Here is a 22837-nt window from a genome sequence, read left to right on the forward strand (position 1 = left end):
ATAATATACAAACCGCTGCTATATTTATTTTCGTATCGTGGCTAAGAGCACTCCCGATTAAATCACCTGTCAAACAAAAGAAACTAAATCAACATAGGTCCATCCATTTGGGAGCTACAATGCCACAGACAGACATACACACAAAAACAGATACGTACGACATAACCACCCTTTGTTTGTGTTAGAGATTAAAAATCAAACCACTATCAACGACATAAGCTGGTTAGTTATACAGTATGTTACATAATTCCGTTTCATTAGCACAGTAGATTACGCAATGTTGCCATCACTATGAGATTTAAATTTTAAAATCTTTTACACATTGTAATTTACACTGAAAGTTAGCTTTGAAATTAAAACGGTTTTAGTTATTTATATTTTACGTTACGCTCTGAGTTACCTGGTTGTTGATTCTAATTCTGATTACGGGTTGATATTAATAAAGAGCAGCATGTAGGACGTAGTAGTGCAGTAGTAACCTCAGGTTTGACTGTCATACAAAAAATTTTACGGTTACTAACAAAAAAATTGCCCCGAAAAATCTAAAAAATAATATATCTGTTGAAAGGTAAAGTGCAGCCAAGAAAAAAATATATCTAGATAGGCTAACGCAAGAGCCCGGCGTTGAGTTTCACCAATCAACACACAATTCCTCGAAAAATTCGGCGGCAATTGGGGAACGGAGTGTCTGAACACTAGGTTCTGCTAAAGCTGATTTTTATTTTAAGACTAAACTCAAGTACCACTAAGCTATTGAACTATAACAAGCACGTGCAAGCGTAGCATAAATCTATTGTAAGTTACAATTCCGTCGCAGATTCCACTTAAGTATGAGACTCGAAGTTTCATATAAGTTTCCACGTCGCTTAGAAGTTTAATGAGAACAAATCCTTCCTATATGCCTTCTTGGTTATATAACATACATATTTGTATAAGGTTCATTAAATACATATATAGCGTTTTACTGCAATCGTGATGGATGTGGGTTCGAGCCCCATTTGGGGGAATGTTTATATTATATTATTTATTTTCAGCTCATGGCTATGGTGACGTTGAGTTCTGCCACTCGACAAGCAATGCGCACTCAGAAATTAAATGACAAGTGAGGAGCGGAGTATTTCAACACTAAAAATAGATTTAGATATTAGTTTAAATTAAATAAACTTCACATTGTATTCCGCAGCTAACAAGGTAGACAAAGAAATCTGGGAGCTTAGTGTTGAGACACTTCCTTTCGAAAAAGCTAAAAAAGTATCTTAAATGTAGTGGCTGTGTTATCTTTCTTTTCCGGTAATCTGTTGGGTGGCAAGGAGATGAAATCCCAACTGCCCCAGTATGACATTACATTAAGCTACGTCATATGGGATCAAATCAATCATACGACAAAGTAGTTTTTATAGAGGTTTTTAAAGAAGAATCTGCAGCAAAAAAATTATATAGAAAGTGTTCTTTATATTTTTTTTTATTTTGACATTTTTTCCACGTTTAAACACTCTCTGCTTTATCGCTTATCGTCTGAGCGTGCACGAATCAATATTTTTTTTTGTTAAGACACTTCGTTCCCCATTAAGACACTTCTGTTCCCCACTTTCCGTAGAATTCTTCCGCATTTCGTGTTGAGTGTCGAAAAACAACGCACTTTGCCTCGTTACCAGAGCAAGGAAATGAAACTATTAAATATTTTATTCCCTCAAACGCGAGTCGAATCCACAATCATTGCGTTTAAGCGCTTGTGCCACTACGCCACGACGGCCTCTATTGTACATAATTATTATTAAACTTCGCATTACACTACTTCTACAGTACCGGACTGACATTTCTTTCATTATAGATAACAAGACCGCGCTTAATTATATGATGATAGTAAAAAATAATGAGAATTTCCAAGAATTGCCCTCAGAACATTCTCATGCAGATCATATCATAGTAATTTTATTCGTTGCCAAGTTGGTTTGTCTTAATACAAACATTTACATTCCGAGACGTATATTAAGTAAGATGTACGATATTAATGAAAAAAATATTTGGACTTCCTTGAAAAATTTTCGTTCCTTCCTTCCTTCCTTGAAAATTTGTTAATAAAAGGATGAATAATATCTAAATTACATATTTTTTTGGAGAATCTGACTGTAAACATAATGGTTGTGGGTTCGTTCCTACCTTGGAGAACTTTTTACGTTTTCCTATTCTGGCAAGCGGCGTTGAGTCCGCCACTTTCAGGTAGTCTTGAATTCAGGCGGAATATGGATAACGGAGTGTCTGAACACTGAGTTTTCTCGGCCTGCTCTACTATAAGAGTAAAGTTGAAAAAAAAACTTACTCAATTAAAGTGATTGTCACGGTACTTTAATTATGAAATCCAATTATTATCCTTAAAAAATACTTGTAATCTAAGAAATCTTCATCGTGAAAATAATACTGAAAAATATAAGAAAAATAGATCTAATATTTTCCAAAATTTCATATCTTTTTCATTACAAGTTGAAGCTTGCCGCAAACTAACCTTAGTTATGATAAAATAATTTTCGCCATATTCATTTTATATGGGCACGTACGTTCTTTATCGCTTCGTTTGTACGCTCATAAGTCTGCAAAATTTATAAAGGATCCTTTTATTAAATAACTGATATTATTGACTATTACTTATATTTTTTTTCTTGGTCGTATAGCATTTTTTTTTTGAGTCCAATAACACTTTTGTAAGTTTTTTTTTTAATTTTATTCCTTGTTGACTTAACTTAAACTTAGCTAGAAACAACTGTGAAATTTTAGCACAATCTCTAAGAAAAGTGCGTGAAGACAAAAAAAAACAAATGTTTTCTATAAGGTGAGGCTTCATAAGCTACTTTGTTCACTGCCCCAGACGGTCGGTGAGATAAGAAATGTAAGCCCTTTTCATCGCTGAATCTAACCGACTCTGAATTTCACTGATAAGAGAGAACAAAAAATATTTTGAGTTGCACTGTAATTTATACTAAAATAAAGAATTATTTTCTTTAAATATTTAAAATATTGTCTTAATACTGAGAAATTAAGAAATATTAAACATATGTTTACTCAGGAAGAAAATAATAAAAAATAAGAAAATTCCTATAAAATTTGCGCAAACATCTAAAGCTGACTTCAGGACGGTCTCGACTTGTCGACAGTACTATACATAAATATAGTAGCTAAATAAATAATAATACAGGTGAAAATAAGAAAAAACTGCGTAAAAAATATATATAAAAAGTTTATACAGAAATAAAAAATCTATTTTTGTACTTCTATAAAACAGTGTTAAGTATTAACGCGACCGACTTCACTTTCGCAGCATAGTAAAAAGGTCACAACGAGACGCGAATAACTTATAGCTAACTACTTCCATTCTGTAGAATAGATAAGACTCGCCAAGATACTCCTTTTTATCTTTTTTTTAAGTTTTTTAGGTTTTTTTTTCTAGGTCAATTTTGAAAGATGTACTGTTTTTGCTAAAGAGTGATTTAAATAGTGATTTTTTTACTTAAATTTAACATAGGTACTAAAGCTTCTCTTCGAACAATTAAAGATGAAGTTAGATTAGTGTCAAATCCTTCCGTTCTTGGCTTATATTTTGGCAGTATGATATTTCATAAATAAACTATTGTACTAAATTACTTTGTAAATATTCAAATAAAGACCCAAATCTCATTTTAACGACAAAGGTCAAAGGCTTTCATACAAACAGTAAACATTTAAATATTATCAATTACATTATTCCAACAACAAGCCAAGCCAAGGGGAAGCTGTTAATTAATTTAAGAGAATCAACTGAGTCACGCTTAAAAGCATTAAATAATATTTAAGTCGATGATTAAATTTGTTGATTCCCTTATAACACAGTATAAATGTTATATTAAATACAATGGCTTAAGGTTCAAATATAATCACAATTATAATCTATGTTATTAGTAGTTCAAATAAGATAACCTATAATCTATAATTAACCTATTTTAGGTTCTGTGTGCTGTCAATTGTTTTTCTTACACGCTTACAGATTTATTTATTGTAAGCTCATTATTAGGATGGCGTCGAATTCCGCTACTCAACACGCAATGCCTCCAGAATCCGGTGGAAGGTGGGGGGCGGAAATGTCTTGATGGGAACGGAGTGTCTTAACACTAGGTTCCCAGGTTCCATCTGCCTACTCTGCTATGTGCGGCATACAACTTGAAGCTAAAAAAAAACAATTATTTCCCCTTTAGTTCTTTTATTATTAACAAATTAACAAAAGTGGCTATAGTAATGGAAGAAATAAAATGTTATTGATTACATACAAAAAAGCAAAGCTAAGTAGCTGTTGATTAACCAAATCAGGGACAGAATAGCGTTCCCGGAGTAAATTCAAGCACTTAGCACTTGCAAATTATGTAAATACCCCTCGCCACTTCTGGAAAGACAGATTTAATTTATTTATTAGCGCTTGTAATTCAAACTAGGGACTCTAAGTTGACTAATCCAAAGATACACAAATTGCTTGGGAATATTTTCAGTTCTATAGAAAAATATATTTTTGAATAACTTTTAGTGAGAAAATTGTGTGACACATTACTTTACATACCGGTACATTACAACGAAACGATTAGGTATTACTGTTGAAAAGGCGAAGATCCACACTCAAATATTTTTTACATTTTTAAAGTGTTATTCCACACTTAGGAAATAAAAATACTTCTTTTAAACCAAAGCGCTCTGATCGTATGGCCTCTCATCCATGAGGCACACCCATGCTGAAATCCCTCTACCTTCAATATTCTTATTCGTTTCTAAAAAAATTATGCAAAGTCCATCCAAAATCCAATCCATAGTCCTATTTTAGTCTGTTATATTTTCACTCCTGACCATGGCCAGGTTACTCAGAAATGGATCCGGGCTGAAGCATCGCAGTATATAATAGTATTTTCTAAGAGCCCTACATGTTGATCCAAAAGTGCTTGCAAAAGTCTATTTGAATAGAGTATTGAATTTGAATTTCTTAGACCTGTGTCCCACAAGCATTCCAAAGGACCGGAATCTTTTGAACCAGAGAATTCTTTAAGAGAAACATAATAATGAAAATACATTTTTGATCTACAACTTAAGGTTTTCTAAGTTTACAATAGAAGTTTCTTTATTAGCTTCCAACTTGGTGGAGGTTGGAAGTATATAAAAAGTGCGGCGAAATTCGTAAGCCCAAAGTACTTAAACAAACTCTTTCTACCTAACTTGTAGATAGAATTTTGAACTCAAATAAAGTAAATAAAGTCTTTATTTCGAATCTTTGTGTTTACTTAAATATTTTTGGACGTTTCTTCCCTTAACCTTTTGCCAAAGTTTTACACTGATACCTATTTGAATTGAGTTTAAAAAAATAAGATAAGAAAGGTTACAGAAAAAAATGCTTACTTAGAAGTTTAAATGTGAACGTCATGGCGCTGACTTCTAAGACTGTGGTTTCGATTATCACTCGAGGGAATGAAATATTTCATATTTACACCTGGCTCTGGTAACGAGGCAAAGCGTAACGTTGATCTCTGCCATTCAAAATGTAATGTCTAATGAGGAACAGAGTGTCTTAACACTAGGTTCCCAGGTTCCCTCTGTCTATCCTGCTGTGTGCGTGATACAGAGTTGTTTTAGATGTGGTACTTGATTTTTTTACATTTTTTTTAAGTTTTTTATAAGTATCCGTCATATATAAGTTAGGAAATTAGTGCTATGAGGGATGCAGCGTGAAACTGAAATATATATATGAACATTATAATACCTACTACAAAAAATATTTTTAAGTACATATACATACAGGCATAATTATTATTAGGCACAAAAAAAATATAATAGGTACCTATTTTCCATTAACCTTGTTTTAGCGACCCTAATTAATTATATTAATCACAATCATTAAAGATCTAACGTCATATCATAATAAAGCCTAGGTCGCTCCCAGGTATAGCAATTACGGCTGGCTTAGACTATTAAATATGGGGGCGACTATAGAAGAATATCGTAAAAAATTTTAGGACCTTTTACGTTACACCTTTATAATGATAATGTTAATAAAAAAAAACATGAAATAAGTTGTAACTTTTTAAATAATGTTAACAATTATACGTTTTTACAAGCTTTTGTTTAACTCTCCATGTTAGTATGTATTAGTGTTATGTTAGTATGTGAAATACCATACCATACCATATATTACCATAGCGAGGAATTATTGAATACTAGCGGACGCGCGCAGCTTCGCTTGCGTAATTAGGGGTGAATTCTAATAAACCACGAAGCATGTGTTCAATGAAATATTTTTAAGAGTCTAAATTTCAAATTTTATAAAAATCGGTGCCGATTTAATTTTTTTTCCATACAAACTTTCAACCCCTATTTCACCCATTTAGGGTTTAAATTTTTAAAAATCCCTTCTTAGTGGATGTCCAGATTACGAAAGTAAATATCTGTCCAAATTTCACGTTTCTACGCACAGCGGTTACGGCTGTGCGTGCGTCTTACCTCAGTCAGTGAGGACAAGTCCTTTTATATATATACTAGTGGGCCCGGACGCGGCTACGCCCGCGAAAATATAAGCCTAAATAATTAAAATAAGTTAAAAAATAATAATAAGTGGATATTTATTTTCAAAAAAATATCTGAGTAACCGAAATGAACAAACAAAAGAAGTAAAAGTAACTAAAGGAAATTCTTAATATTAGAAAAAGTACCTAATATTAGTTTGCTGTGCGCGCGTACTAAACATTTTTCTATATTAAATAATTATTAATTTTTGCGAACAATATTAAATAAAATCCCAAATGATTAAAATTACGATATTTTAAGTGTATAACATCGGTATAGATAACCGAACTGAGATAAATTAATTATAAGCAGCAAATAATTACATAAAAAATAATAGTAATTCGAAAATTTATAAAAATTTACAAAATTATCAAAGTCATCTGCACGTTCGCGTTGGTCATACTATACCACTCGTAGGCTAGGTCATTTGGAATCAGTGACTTCTTAGTTATTTATTAGAATCAAGATCAAGATGAAATGCTAAAAGTGACTATTATATTTATTTTCATAAGGATGAATATCAAATTATAGAAATCATCTAATTTTTGTTAATGTATACAAACTTATATTATATGTATTAAGCAAACTCACTTTGGGTGACGTTTTCTTAAAACAACAAACTTTGCAAGCCGTTGCTTAGCAACGCGTAGCGACGATTGTTATTAACATGGCGGAATAAATTGCATGTCAAATTAATTATTTTAATATATTGGTATATATCGAAAATATTACAAATATGAAAAAAAAAGTATCCTATGTTCATCCCGAGACCCTCAAGTATCTCTATATGAGTATTTTATCACAATTAAATTAGCGGTTTGGCCCTGATTGCGTAAAAGACAGACAGACAGACAGACAGACAGACAGAGTTACTTTCGAATTTATTATATAGGTATGGATAGATATGATTCCCCCAGAGCAGGAATCGATTGCACAACCAATGCGATTACACTCTCACGCTTGTACCCCTGCGCCACGATTGTGTCATCTTTAAGTTTCTTCTTCAAATCCCAACCTCCGCATGGATTAACTTCCGCTTTACTTTTTAAGTAAGACTTAGACAGACAAATTTACTTAAGTAATATTTTTAATTAATATTATTACTTAAGTAAATAAAGGCGAAAAAAAAAGAAAATAATATATACTTAGATATTTCTATATAAGTAAATCCAACTGAGAAACATCAATATTAAATAAACACGTTCCTGTAGTGAATAGTATCATGATTTCCAATCATATTCAATTTGCAGACAAATTCTTTGTGCTCTATTAACAATATATACAAAATTTGGAATATCTATTGATAATATATATAAAGGTTGTTTCTATCAGGGTATATATACATTTTTTTAGCTTCACGCTATGCCCTTTGCGCTGTATAGAGTAATTCTAACTGCAGGTGAGTTTTATTATATAGCCTATAATGTATAGGCTTGCTCGATAAATTGATTATTCAACACAAAAATAATTCTTCAATTCCAACTATTAGTTCCTGAGATAAGCGCATTCAACCAAAGAAATTCATCAGCTTTATAATATTAATAATGATATAGATAGCAAGTACAATTAAGATAATTCACAGTATTAAATTATGTTTCCATATAATATCATGTGGGCGGAAGGAGGATAATAGTCATTTATCTCAAGGTTTCCGGAAGAATAGCGCTTAACGATAGACAAAAGAACTTGTGATGCCTTTGTTATACCTAGTTTAGAATTTTACATAGTGTTAAATAAACTAATTTTCAATTTATATACATTTTTATCTTACAAAATACTGAATGTATTTTAATGCGATTTTCACCGATAGATACACTTTTTTTCAAGAGGAATGTTATAGACCTTCGTCGCATGTGGAAAATCGTTATATTTATAGTAATTTTGAATAATCATTAAATAGTTTATAGGTCTTAAACAAACAAACGAGTGTGTAAAGAATGAAACTCGTTAAGCTCGACCCTTGTAAGCTTAAGCTAAAACCAACCAAATGACATTAATTAGGGAGTAGGGGGGTTTGAAAAATATTGTGGTCATTGTGTTACGGTTGAATAGTATTTAGACAATAAAAATATTAAAAATACTAGAAAGAATATTAATAGTAAACTTTTTTCCACTTTTGTATTGGAAGTTTAAGTGCACACACACTTAAAATTATCTCTATTTCTAAAAAATATTTCTTATTCTCATATATATTTTTTCTGCCGTGAGGTAGTTTTTAACAATTTTAAAGTGTTAATTCCTGGTTCTTGGAAACCATCCGAGCGCTCTGAACCCTAACCCATACGTTCTCATCAAGCTACGTCGAAATTCTTATACGCTTGTTAAATTATTTATTTTAACTCTAGATGTATCATATACATTTTCTAATATTTCTAGACAAACCAAATCACTTAAAAAATAATTTATCTAATTGCTATAACACCTGTTATAATAAAGTTTTCCATTTAACAAGTAGAATAGGATCGAGATTATCCTACTGTGAACTCAAACGGCCTTGGCCATTGTTCGCAGGCCGCAGCACAGCGGAGTCAACACAATGCATATATTGTTTTAAACTATTCAGTGTTCTTAATAAGGGAGCACGAAGCGAATTACCGCTATGTATTTTGTTTACGCTGGTGGGATTTAAATAGTGAAAAAGGGGTAGAAGCGACTTTTTTTTCGAACTTGAGCTTAATGTTGATAGCCCTTCTGGCTTTTATAGTGACACCGGGTGGGTAGAGAAGAGGGTACTCTATCCTCGAAAATAGAAATATGTCCTAGAGCGACTTATGTATCCATCAATTGAAGTAAAAGAATTTATCACTTTCTATGGCGGAAGGATCCCTTTCTAAATTTAAAACGAGGCAATGTCTTATTTACTTGAAAATATAAAGTTGGTCCAAACTCAAAAAATATTGTATTAACAATATTTTTTTTTGGGTTCTCACTGTATACAACGGTAAGCACATGGAACATAGAGTTAGAACTCATCGTTCCGCACGCTCGAGTTGGAATCGAACCAATAGTCGGTGCGTTGTGCCACGATACCACGAGGACCTCTTCTTAGAAAATCCTTTTCTATGTAATATATATGTTATAGATCAAGGTTATCCTGTCATGTTTTCTTATATTTTATTATCTAGTTCGCTGGCCACGTGCCACTGATCTAAATCAGTTGCTGGAGATTGAAAGATTTTATATTAACTCATTATAAGTGTGGCCAGACGACCTAATATAAGGTTTAGTCTAGATTCTCTATATATACTTGTTGTTGCCCATTTTTTTCTTCTTTCGGGAAATCCTGTCTTAGTACTCCCCTGCATTCTCGTTTACAAGCACACGCACATACCCAAGGAGGACATACAAAAGGATTTGAAATCGCACCTCAAGAATGATGTTTAAGCTAGGTTGATTCCCAAAAGAATTATATTTAACTATCGTTTCAAAAGTAATAATAAGTTTAATTTCTTGCTTGAAACATAAACACCCAATAATCACTTAATTTATACTGAAATAGCATATTTTATTTGGAAGTTTTCATTAGACCTCTCCCCCTCGTAAAGTTAACTTTATGACTTATATTAATCTATAGCTTAATTTTCAGAGTGCTTTACGTTTTAGAGCGTAGTGTCACTGGGTTATAGTGTTTTAACACTGTCTGTCGTTTTGTGTAATAAAAAATAGTGAGTTAGAATAATTTTAAAATAGTATTAGTTAGGTTTCTGTTTTTGTTAATATAAAAAACCCGTCGAGTCGGAGTCACTAAGGGTGCCAAGTCAGGATTGTAGGTCAACGGGAAGTACAACTTACGAAAATTGACAAACGTATGTATGTAATAGTTTTTTTCCTGTAATATAAATATAAATTTTGCAGGTTTTTTTTTTATTTTCCTCTATTTATACTGCACTTTCTTTCTTTTTGCCAAATTTCATAAATGTAAATCTACGGGAAACTTCTATAGGTTTCGATTACATGGCGAATAAAGGTGAAAAATTTAAGTTTGCGGGAGTGTGCATTCATTTTGTATGAAATGAAATAAAATAATAAGTTTTGTAATGGTATTTTCTACGAAATATCTATAAATGTTCACTTTTTGGATTTTTTCCTTTATTTGTATTGTAACTTGTCACTACGTCCCAAATTCCCTCACTGTAGATCCCCGGGAAGTACTCAAGTACTCTACGAGTAAGTATAATATATCTCTATAAGTCGATGGTCGTCGGTTCGATTCACATTCAGGGCTCATAAATGTTGATATTAAAATTATTTACATTCTCCACGCTTTGATAGATAAATAGCGGCGTTGAAATTCATTACTCAACACATAAACTAGACGGAAAGTGGAGAACGAAGTGTGTTAACGCTAGATTTCCTCGCCATTATATACGTAAAAACGGGTAAAAGTGTAAAACGTGCAAAAAATACGGGATAATCACATTGCTACAGTTAAAAAGTTAAAACTCTTATTAAAGTAAAGTTAATTATTTAATCGTTAGCATTCGAGGCCGCCCCTTATCTTTGTTTAATTGCGCCCTTTCCCGTGGGGTGGATTAACTTCAGATTATATATATAATAAAATTCTACGAAAAATAATTATGGGTTTCACAATATTGTTATATATTAGCACTCGTGTAGGATTGTTGGGATGCTTCTTATTAAAATCTTTCATTTAATCTTCAACAGCAAAGAGGTGGAATTATGAAATTTTCATTGTTATTTAAGAGAAATTTAACACAGAATTGTATTAAGTTATAGACACTCATTGATATATGGGAATCGAACCTGCGGCTTTTGCCGTCAAAATGACAACTTAATAAGATAAAACTTCCGTCCAACTACGACTAAGTCAAAAGGAGTTTGGATTTCACATTAAGCCAAGTGGGATAAATAGCACTTAACCTACATTGTGAGGAGTTCAGACGTGTGGAATTTTAATTTGAAGGCTATCTTTTATAATATATGAATTATATATTAACATTTTGAGGTCGTCGGCATTGGGTCTGACTGTCACTCTCACAGTCAGTTTTTGGTCAGTCAGTCAGTCAGTCAGGACTGGAGGAAATTAATTATTTTCATTTGCTCGCTCTGGTAATAAGACAATACGCGGCGTTGAGTTCTGTCACTTTGGAGGCCGAAGTGTTTTAACACTAGCTTCCCTCTGCCTACCCTGCTGCAAATGCATCAAGCAAAAGGCAATCACATTTACATCCAGAAACTTTCATAGCATTTTTATCTATTAAATATAATCAGTAACCAAGTACCTTATCTATACTCAAATAGACTATAGATAGTACTAATAGTACTACAATTATAAAGATGTAGAATGTGTTATTAAATTGAATGTGTTATGATTCCCACTCGAGGATGTGAAGTATTTAATATTTTCATTTCTTCGCGCTTGTTTCAAAGCAAAACGCGGCGTTTAGTTCCGCCACTCAACACGCAATGCGAAAAATTAAGCACAAAGTGTGTCAACACCAGGTTCCCTCTACCTACCCTGCTGTGAGCAGGATACAGCGTAACGCAAAAAAGCCTAGAGCATAATAGAAAGAATAACATACATGTATAATTTTCCACTTAAAAATATAAACAACCAGCATAAAATACACGAAGCAAGACTAAACCTGAATAATAGCTAGCTCCAGCTAATTAATTCGAACAGCTAAAGTAAATTAGCCGGTCTGCTTTCAGCTTACGAAATAGGTTGTAAGGAGATATGGGATAATGTTAGATAAGAACAGAATTATGATACTTGACGACATTTTCTTAGGAGGTTTTTAGAGTTTATATCAGTTTTAATGGTAATTAGTTTCATTATTTTAATTTTTTACCAGATATTTAAATTTCTGTTTTTTTGTTTTTGTGCGCGCTGAAGCAAAAGGGTGCGAATAATAAACGCAACCGACCAAATCGACTAGAATTCGGCGGAAGAAATTGAAGTGTCTTAATGGGAACGGAGTTTCTAAACACTTCAGGTTTCCAGGTTCCCTCTGCCTATCTTGCTATGTGCTTGCTACAGTGCTCCACGCTAACTCCACGTTAAAACAATAAGATTGAAAAAAATAGCTTTTTTCAATCAATCTTATTATCTATATATATAAAAGGACTTGTCCTCACTGACTGAGGTAAGACGCACGCACAGCCGTAACCGCTGTGCGTAGAAACGTGAAATTTGGACAAAAGTTTACTTTCGTAATCTGGACATCCACTAAGAAGGAATTTTGAAAAATTTTTACCCTAAAAGGGTGAAATAGGGGTTCAAAGTTTGTATGGAAAAAAATTTAAATCGGCACCGATTTTTATAAAATTTGAAATTTAGATTTTTAAAAGTATTTAATTGAATACGTGTTTCATCGTTTTCTAGAATTCTCCTCCTAAGGGCGCAAATAAGGGGTTGAAAATTTGTATAGGTTATTTTTAAATCGTCACCAATTTTTATAAAATTTGAAATTCAGACTCTTAAACGTATATAATTAAACACATGTTTCATGGTTTTCTAGAATTCACCCCCTAAGGGTGCAAATAAGGGGTTGAAAGTTTGTATGGAATAATCTTTAAATCGCCACCGATTTTTATAAAATTAGACTCTTAAAAATATTTCATTGTACACATGTTTCTTGGTTTATTAGAATTCACCCCTAATTACGCAAGCGAAGCTGCGCGCGACCGCTAGTATTATATATTATCTTATAACTGTGCTTGGGGAACTGTGTCCTTCACTAGGTTCCGTGCTGTATGTAGGATTCATTCATTATTTTTAACAATAATTATGATTTTTTGCAAAAAAAAACAACCGACTTCTTCAATTTCGACTGGATCCCATAATCAGAACCTAACCAAACTTTCATCAAACAACGCTTGAAGTGTGTTCTTTAAAATAATCATCGAAATCGGTTGGCAGGATAATGAGTTATTCGATAAAAAAAATACAAATATACATATTAATTTAAAATTTAAAACCTTTAATAAACTAAAATACAATTAGCGTGAAACAACTCTGAAAATGAACTTTATAATTAGTTGTCTATTATTTGTAATGGAAAAGTTTTGTTCTAAGCTTAAATCAGCATATTGATGTCTTTGGTAAAGTTCATAAAAGTATTAAAATTCAAAGAAATGTTTATCCAATATTCTAAAACTTATAATTTGATAAGTAATTTTCTTTTTAAAATATTTCTAATAAATAATATTCGATATTTACCTCTATATTAATTTTAATGGTGAGTTCGTAGAAAGCGCGTTAGAACGTTTATAATTTAGCCCCATCTAAAATTATATTATGACTTTAAATCCAATATATAATTTTAAATTAAAATATACTTCTTTTTAAGATCCCTTTATAGGATAACTTTGAAGGCTTACCTTTCGTATTCAAGACATGTTGTCTCACACGTCTTGTTGAGTTCCGGAACTTAACGCCGCGGTTTAACATTCTTTCTTATACCCAAAATACACAAAATTCAACGAAATCAGCTTAATTCGCATGGTAGATTACCATAACCGAAGTATAATTGGTGTCAATTCTCATATAAGACACGGTTCGACTAAAAGCTATGTTAAAGCGTAAAATATCCCCTGGAATCACGCCAGCGCCACGCGAATATAGTAAATTCGGAGTTTTGGCGCAGTTCGTCGAAAATTTATGTACCAAATCATGATAACTTAATGGTCTATCATTCTTGCTCGGTATGTTTAACAGCGGTCGGCGGAGAGTTTTTAAGGAGTTTTGTATTATTTTTTTAGTGAGTCTATTTTCTATTTTTTTTTTTATAATTTGTTTAAATTAAAATCTAGTTTTCGTTTTTATAATGAAGTTATTTCGGTTGTTTTCAAAAGTGCTTTAATCATTGTATATGTATAAGTTGGTTTATATTACATAAGTCGGTTTATTTTAATTGAGTAATCTAATACGATAATATACAAAGATAATTAATGTTTTTTATCATAAAGAAATATTAAATTTCATCAGATAAAAGAAATATTAGAGTTCACTATTTTCAGTGTTCCGTATCTGAAAAAAATTAATGGAACTATTATAGGATAGGACACTTTCTTGTCCGTCTGTCTGTATGCTTGTCCGTGTATCAAGACCATTTTTCTTAAGATTGTATAGAGATATCAAAGCGAATCAAAACCTATAACGTAATTTGCCAAGCAGTGTAAATTTCCAGTACAAATAAAGGGGAAATCCGAAAAAATTAAAAATGTAACAAAGAGAAATTCTCATCACAAATTTATATCCATAGTGTCCGTACCCACCTACGTAGGGTATTTATTACCCATTTACTTACTTAATTTTGTCAGTGTATTAAAGTCACGTTCCCGTTTTGACTTACAATTATTATGAAATTGGTACAAAGTTCAGTCGGCCCGTGCAATTGATCATGAGAACTGACATATATGACGTAGATGACAATAAAATCCAAATTTCTGCTCAATAGGAAGATGAGAAGAAGAAGAAGAGATGTTATACATACATACATACTAACACGGCAAGTCAAATAAAAGCTTGCAAAAACATTCAAATATATGCAAGAATAATAAATAATAATCTTTTGTTATAAATGCCAAACATACATCGCTTCTATGACACATAATAGTCTTGTATTAAATATGCATTTCAGTACTACAAGTTCTTTGACTAAATGAAATGAAACACTTCGTTCTACGTTTCTTACTATCAAATCGATGTGAACTTATTATCGATTACTATTGGAACCAGTCCTGGCGCAGGGCTATTAGCATAGGTTATGGGTTCGATTCCCACTCGAGGAAGTTAAATATTTAATATTTGCATTTCTTCGCTCTGGTAACGTGACCTCCAGAATTCGGCAGAAAGTGGGCAATAGAAATGTAAAGGCAGAAAAAACTATTGTAGTTTTCTTTGTTGTTTTCGTTTTGATTGTGAAGCTAAATTAGCAATAACTATGTAATAAATACGTTATTCCATTAAATATGCAATTTTTTTTCAACTTTGTTAAAATTCCCCTTACTCAGTACGTCTCGAAAAAGGGGGAAATGGAGTATCTTAACACTACTAAGATTTATGCGACTAATATGAAAGTTTAAATTATTTTACATAGCAGCAGTTGAAAAGATAAAAACCACAGGTTTTTTTGAAGGCCCAATTTAAATTACTTTTATATGCAAACACACTGTGGTTTTCTAATTTACGTCTAATTGCATTTTACTTTCCAACAAAAAGTGTAAGTTGCATTGTAAAACATTTCTCATTTATTTTTTTTAGGTATTAAAAAAGAAGAAATGAGGCCAGTTGTGGTCAGTTGAGGCCAGGGGCACATACGTGTGACTGTAAACGCGACAGGTTGCGGGTTCGAGTTCCACTCGAGGAACAAAATTTTAATATTTTCCTTTCCTCGTTCTGGTAAGGCAAGGCAAAAAAAAGCAAATTTTAGATTGGAGTGGCAGAACGCACCGCCGCGCTTGTCTTCTTACCAGAGAAAGGAAATGAAAATATTTCATCCCCCGAATGAGAACCCGCAACCGTCTTGCTTACAGACATATACTATTCGCTTCACTACGACGGCTACATATTTAAATTATTTACTTTATATATGAAAAGTAAATAAAAAGAAAATAATCATTAAAAAATTCTATTAAATCGCAACCTTAGAATTAATTTATTAATAAAACAAGTAATTTAGCTCTAACATTTCAATAAATGTTTAGTTAACACCACAGCGGAGCACGCCGTCGGGGAAATTAATTAGAATCTTGCATCGCTTAAGCGTGTTTAGTCACGCCGTGCTATTAGTTTGACTTTTTTTTATTATAATTGCACATAAATAAGTTTTAAGGTTTTTTTAAATATAATTAAAAGCTATAAGTCTATCGTGGCGCAGTGGTACGTCGTCTGAATGTTAACGGTATGGTGGTGGGTTCAAGTTTAACATAGGGAAATTATTATTTTTTAGCTCTCCTCGCTCTGAAAAAGCGGCGTTGAATTCTGCCACTAAATACGTAATATTTTAAATTCAGACAGAAAATCAACAGGAAGTTATAAAAGTCTTTATAAATGTTAGCCAACTTAAGTTTGCGGGCGTACGCACTCATTTTGTATGATATAAACGAAAGTTATAAGTTTGTAATAGTTTTTATCTGTATGTTTTAATTTCCTTTTTTCCTACTTTTTTCTTTCTTTGTACTGAAAGTTCTCACTTCTTGCCACATTTTATAATTGTAGGTCTACGGGAAATATCCTATAAAGGTTTTTTATTACGCGGCGAAAAAAACTTGACCTAAGTTTGGGGACGTATGTACACATTTTGTATAAAACTTTAAATATATGCTTGTAACAATTCATGCCAAATTCTCTAAAACGAGGAATTTAAAATAATTAATCCTCCCGAATGAGAATCGAAACCACAACCTTCGCAACCGTCAGACTCTTTCCCACTGCGCTAGGTCAACCTTACCACATATTTATAGCATTAAATAAAACACTACAAATTTCTATAGAAATTTATAGCGGAACTAAAACCCACGGTTTTTCTTTAACAGACTAAGTTCTCTAATTAATTAAGTTCTATATTCATACACAGATGCTTAAAAAGTTTAATATTCCAAGATTAATTTAAAAAAAAAAGATTAATCGTCGCTTTATATGAAATTTCTGTAGTTGTAGATATATAATTTCTACTAATTAGTAATGAAATAAGAAAAAAATAAATGATCTAACGTATTTAAATATGAAAAACATCTTTATAAAATAAATTATATGAACTTTAATAATTTATATTAGTGCGGCTTTGAATTACAAAATTCAACACGCAGTACCGAATATGTGAGGAAAACGCATCAAAAACTAGGCTTATTTTTTTTTTTTTTCTTTTTTTAGGACTTCGTACCTCTAAAGGCCTATGGGCCATAGCACGCACAAGAAAAGATAAGCATCTAGTCTAGTCTAGCTATCAAAAATTAATCATTTATGTCATACTAGCGGACGCGCGCAGCTTCGCTTGCGTATTTAGGGGTGAATTCTAATAACCCATGAAACATGTGTTCGATTAAATATTTTTAAGAATCTAAATTTCAAATTTTATAATAATCGGTGGCGATTTAAAGATTTTTCCATACAAACTTTCAACCCCTTATTTGCATCCTTAGGGGGTGAATTCTAGAAAACCATGAACACATGTTCAATTAAATATTTTTAAGAGTCTAAATATCAAATTTTATAAAAATCGGTGGCGATTTAAGAATTTTTCCATACAAACTTTCAACCCTTAATTTGCACCCTTAGGGGGAGAATTCTAGAAAACGATGAAACACGTGTTCAATTAAATACTTTTAAAAATCTAAATTTCAAATTTTATAAAAATCGGTGCCGATTTAATTTTTTTTCCATACAAACTATCAACCCCTATTTTACCCCTTTAGGGTTAAAATTTTTCGAAATCCCTTCTTAGTGGATGTCCAAATTACGAAAGTAAACATCTGTCCAAATTTCACGTTTCTACGCACAGCGGTTACGGCTGTGCGTGCGTCTTACCTCAGTCAGTGAGGACAAGTCCTTTTATATATATAGATAATAAAAAAATACAAGCAACATATATTTATTAAAAAAATATATAAATAATATATTACTTGGTAGAGGAGTTACTATAAACTTTTTTTACTAATTCACGGTCTGTCGTATAAACTTGTTAGAGACTATGGTCTCATAAAGTAAGCCACGATCGTAAAAGTTCAGCTTATTACAAAAGTTCTTCATTTAAAAAAGTGGTTAATCTACGAAGCTCTAACACTGATTCAAAATTAAAATGTAGAAAAATATGTTACATTTATTAAATAAATAAAAAAAATAAGATGAAGAATTTGCTCAGATGGTTTGGGCATGTCGACTGGCAAAAAAGATTTATGAAGCAATAGGGAATAGTAAGTGGGAAACCCTACTTGGCCTTCGAAAGCGAGATCAGGGTCAAATATACAATGAGAAACTTGATAACTTTGGCAAGGTGGACGTATTGAAACATAGTATCCCATCATAATAGGGTAGACACAAGGTACCTAGGAGTTTACTATTAAGACAAGACACTCCGTCCTACAGTTTCCACTGAATTCTTATATCATTGAGCAACAGAACGTTTGTACCACTGCGCTACGATGTGGCAGGGTAAAACAAAAATAATTTAGTGTCAAGACACTCCGTTCTCAACTTCTCACCCCATTTCTAGATATTACGTATACCCAACCTTACGTGTTATGTGGTGGAAATAAGCTAATACTTGTTGCCCTGATTAGAAATCAAACCCACAACCCTCGCGTCTATATTCACACGCTTGTGCCACTGCGCCTCGAAGGCCTTGACGGAGTTTAATTAATGTTTATAGTATTAACTTTAGATTTTATATTGTATAAAAACTCGAAAGAGAATAAATTATTTAATAGTTTCAATACCTCATCAGGCAACAAGACAAAAATGCAACGCAAAGTTCAACTACGCAAGGTCTACGAAATTATTAGAATATATATTTTTTGCTTCACTCTATAGCGTGAAAATAATACAATATAAAATTTCCTCATTGGCCCAAAACTAAGACCTAATATTTTATTATTATACTATTTAAGTACTAAAATGAACACCGAGAAACACTATGCCGAAGTAAATAAGGAAAGGCTGTAAGACAAGTCATAATTCTAAGAAAACAGGAAAATGTCGAAAATTCTTACAACAATTGAAATATTCATTTCGTTAAAACATCTTCTTTCATTCTCGTTTGACAATATGACCAAATAATATTGGCAGAGTTATTATAACATTTTTTCCATTTTTTATTTTTGAGCTGACTAATGTATTAATGCTTTCACGATGTATCCCACGTATAACAGGGTAAACGGAGGGAACCTAGTGTTAAGATAGGTTCCTTCCTCCCTTTCCGCTCAAATTTCGAGATTGCGTGTTGAGTAGCGGAACTCAACCGACTTCCCGGAATGGGAATCAAATCCACAAACATTTCGTTGCTGATGTGCTACGACGGCCTCACTATGTTAATTTATTTTATATTAATAAAGCGATCTCAGTTCAAAAAGATCTCAATCGGTTATACAATTAAAAGGTAATAGTTCTGTCTTCCAAATAATAAATTAATATTTACATACAAAATATATATTTGAAATTAAGTAAAAATGTTAAAAATTGTAATTTTGAATTCAAGAACCCCTTATAAAATAAGCACTCTAGCTAATTAAGCTATACGTTCACAACTCACTACGTCGAAACTCGAAATCTACACGATTGTTATAACTTTTTTGTTAGCACTTCCAATTTTCCCAATCCAAAAATTATTACGAAAAATAATATTTGGTGAAAGAAGAGGGTATCAACTATTTTAAAATATTATTTTCATTATTAGTTATAGTTATAGTTCAGTCCTCCTGTTGGAAAAAGCGCGGAGTTAGGTTACGCTACTCAACGTGACTGAAACGGTATCTTATACGTATATCTTAATATACGAAAAAGTATAGTAGCAAGTAAAAAGGAAAATAATTAAATTGTCTATAAATAGGTAAGCATCTATAGAAAAAGAAATAATAAAAACACTAGAATATACTAGTATGTACCTACTGATACGTAATACTACTGAAACGTAATTATTTTGTTATTTTTTACGTACATAGCAGTGTAGGTAGAGGGAACCTGGGAATTTAGTAAGACACTTCCATTTCCTACTTTTCGCCGCATTCTTGAGGGATTACGTGTTGAGTAGCAGAAATTAATGCAGCGCTTTGCCTCACACAAAGGAAATTAAAAAACAATAAAAAAATCATAAAGAAGAACTTATAACGAATTATTTGTTTAACAACTAATTCTAAATTTATGCTCATTTAAAATACAAGATCCGTAATAAAATCAAAGACAATTTCAACCCTTTTCCCTAACGATTCCTTCAAAGGGCTACCACAAAATAAAATAATGAAAAGAAAAATTTATGAAGGGGAACTTTATAATCAAGAGTCAATAAGTCCATTTTAACTTAACCTTATAAATAATTAATTCGTTACTTTACCAGCGTATTAACACTTTAAATTGAAATTCGCTTCTTTAGAGACGCTTCGTCGAAAAATTAAGTAGAAATTTCTCAAAGGAGTTCTAAAGACCAATTTATCGAAAGGATCTTGGTAGCTGAAAGAGAGCTGAGTGAAAATTTTATTTGTATTAGATAAGTATTTATCTATATACATATAAAAAATAAAAGATAGTAAATGGATAAATGAAACTAATATACTTACAACGTTGAAGTAGGTTAGGAATGTAGGGCACTGAAAAAGATTTTTCGAAAATTCTTAATTCTATTCGGGTATGTGTACAGGGAGTCAGCGTCTGCACTGAGTTTGATACCAGTTCTGGAGAAGGAATTATCGTGAATTTCTGGCTCTGGTAAAGTGGTTCTAAGATCTGATTACCATCACTCAACAAGCAAACTCTGAAACTTGGGTGAAAATCGAAGAATTTAGTCTAAATTCACCAGGTTATCCTTGCAACCATACTATAGGCGCTAAAATATTTGACCCAGTATAGAAATTAGCATCATCCATATTAAAGTTGAACATTTTAATAAGCAACGTACACATAGCATCAGAGAATTTTAACACTACTTAAATATAATGTGAACGAGCGCCAGTATACAGATTTCGTGCTGAGTAAATTAGTTAACACATAATATGACGGCATCAAGTTTTACTACCTCTTTGCGAGGGAAATTGTACTCAATGGCCTAATTAACGCTGTCACCCTGAAAGCTGTGATGACGAAGAGTTGGACTGGAATTAGTTTTAATATTATCTTTATATATACGGGTAGAAACTAGAATATATATACGGGTATATCTGTTTGTACGTAAATAATATATTTTTATGAAGTACGAAACTTTGCTGATTTTTATCTATTTTTTAGCTTCACTATGCATCCCACATTTAGCAGGATGGGTAGAGGGAATGTAGTGCTTAGACTTTCCTTCCAATTTAAGACATTCTGTGTTGAGTCACCAGAACTCACCGCCGCACTATGTCTGATCTGAGTTCATTCTACCCTGCACATTTCATTACTTTTTATATGTTAGTAAAGAGCTGAGAGAATGCGTGAAGCTAAAGATGATAATGATTTATTTGAATTTAAAAACAAAGGAGTAAAAATACTTTTTCTTCTAGTTCTATTTTACAGAAACAAAGAAAGATAATAAAATACTCACCTGAGGATAACACCGCAGTAATATCTGGAAATCCAATCTGAAACAAAAAACAATCTAATAAAATAATAAATCTTCGTGCTTGTTGGTCATTAATAATATTTTATAAGAAACATTTCTTAGTTCTTTGGTTTATTTTCTGAAAAAGTTTCCTACTAAGTACAAAAACACAGATTCACGCTTTTCCCGCATAGCAAGAGGCAGAAGGAACCTAGTGTTAAGACACTCTAACCCCAGAAATAGCAGAAAGGGTTTTGCCATTTCTTGAGGTATTGAGTGTTAATTCCGCCATTCATCACGCAATGTCCCGAATTTGATTATAGAGTGGAGGACAGAGTGTTTGAACACTGGTTATCTCTGCGTACTCTGTTATTCAGAATAATCTAAAAGTGAAACTGAAAAAAAATATCAATTCTTTGTTGACACTTAATTGATCAGTATGAGATGGCGCCTCAAAAATTACTCTTAATACTTTTTCTTATTTTATTTTACTGTTATTATTTTTTATTTTTATTTTATTTGGAACATCAAATACATACGCCCCAATTGTAGTCTAATTTTTAAATGTTCCCAATTAACTTTTTGGCAAAGAATCTATACGCAACCCCATTTCCTCTTGCCAGTGAATGTTCATAAATCTACGAACGTTAAGAAAAATATAATAAAACAATATATATACGAAATTTATATGTACTTGTACCTGATAAAAATAAATAAATGATTTAATGTAAGACAAGTGTATATCTAAAATTTTATGAACGTGATACAAATTGCTATACATATTTATGAAATAACTAGTCGTGATCCACATGTTTGCCTGGATTTTGAAGATGTAAATTGAATTTTCATTTTTGTTCCCTCACTTATTTCTCCTCTGTGTACTCCCATATGCTTCCTAACGTGTTTTTTAACTTCACGCTGTATCTCGCACATAGCAGGTTAAGCAGAGGGGACCTGGAAATATAGTTTGAGATACTCTGTTCCCATTAAGATACTTCTGTTCCCACTTTCCGCCGAATTCTCAAAGCATTGCGTGTTAAGTGGCGGAATCAGTAATCGAATCCATAATCCTCGAAAAATTA

General features: G+C 32.1%; 1 protein-coding gene across 1 annotated transcript in view; it reads right to left on the reverse strand.

The window, feature by feature from the left end:
- Nucleotides 1–22837, reverse strand: part of LOC146535255 (lachesin-like) — a 131964-nt gene that overhangs the window by 48665 nt on the left and 60462 nt on the right. The window contains exon 2 of the mRNA XM_085191762.1: nucleotides 21759–21795. The gene's annotated coding sequence lies outside the window, so the exon portion shown is untranslated. The remainder of the gene's footprint in view (nucleotides 1–21758; nucleotides 21796–22837) is intronic.

This window comes from Heliconius melpomene, chromosome 10 (genome assembly GCF_056956725.1).
Source record: "Heliconius melpomene rosina isolate 202511_hmr_F chromosome 10, ASM5695672v1, whole genome shotgun sequence".
NCBI classification, from domain to species: domain Eukaryota; kingdom Metazoa; phylum Arthropoda; class Insecta; order Lepidoptera; family Nymphalidae; genus Heliconius; species Heliconius melpomene.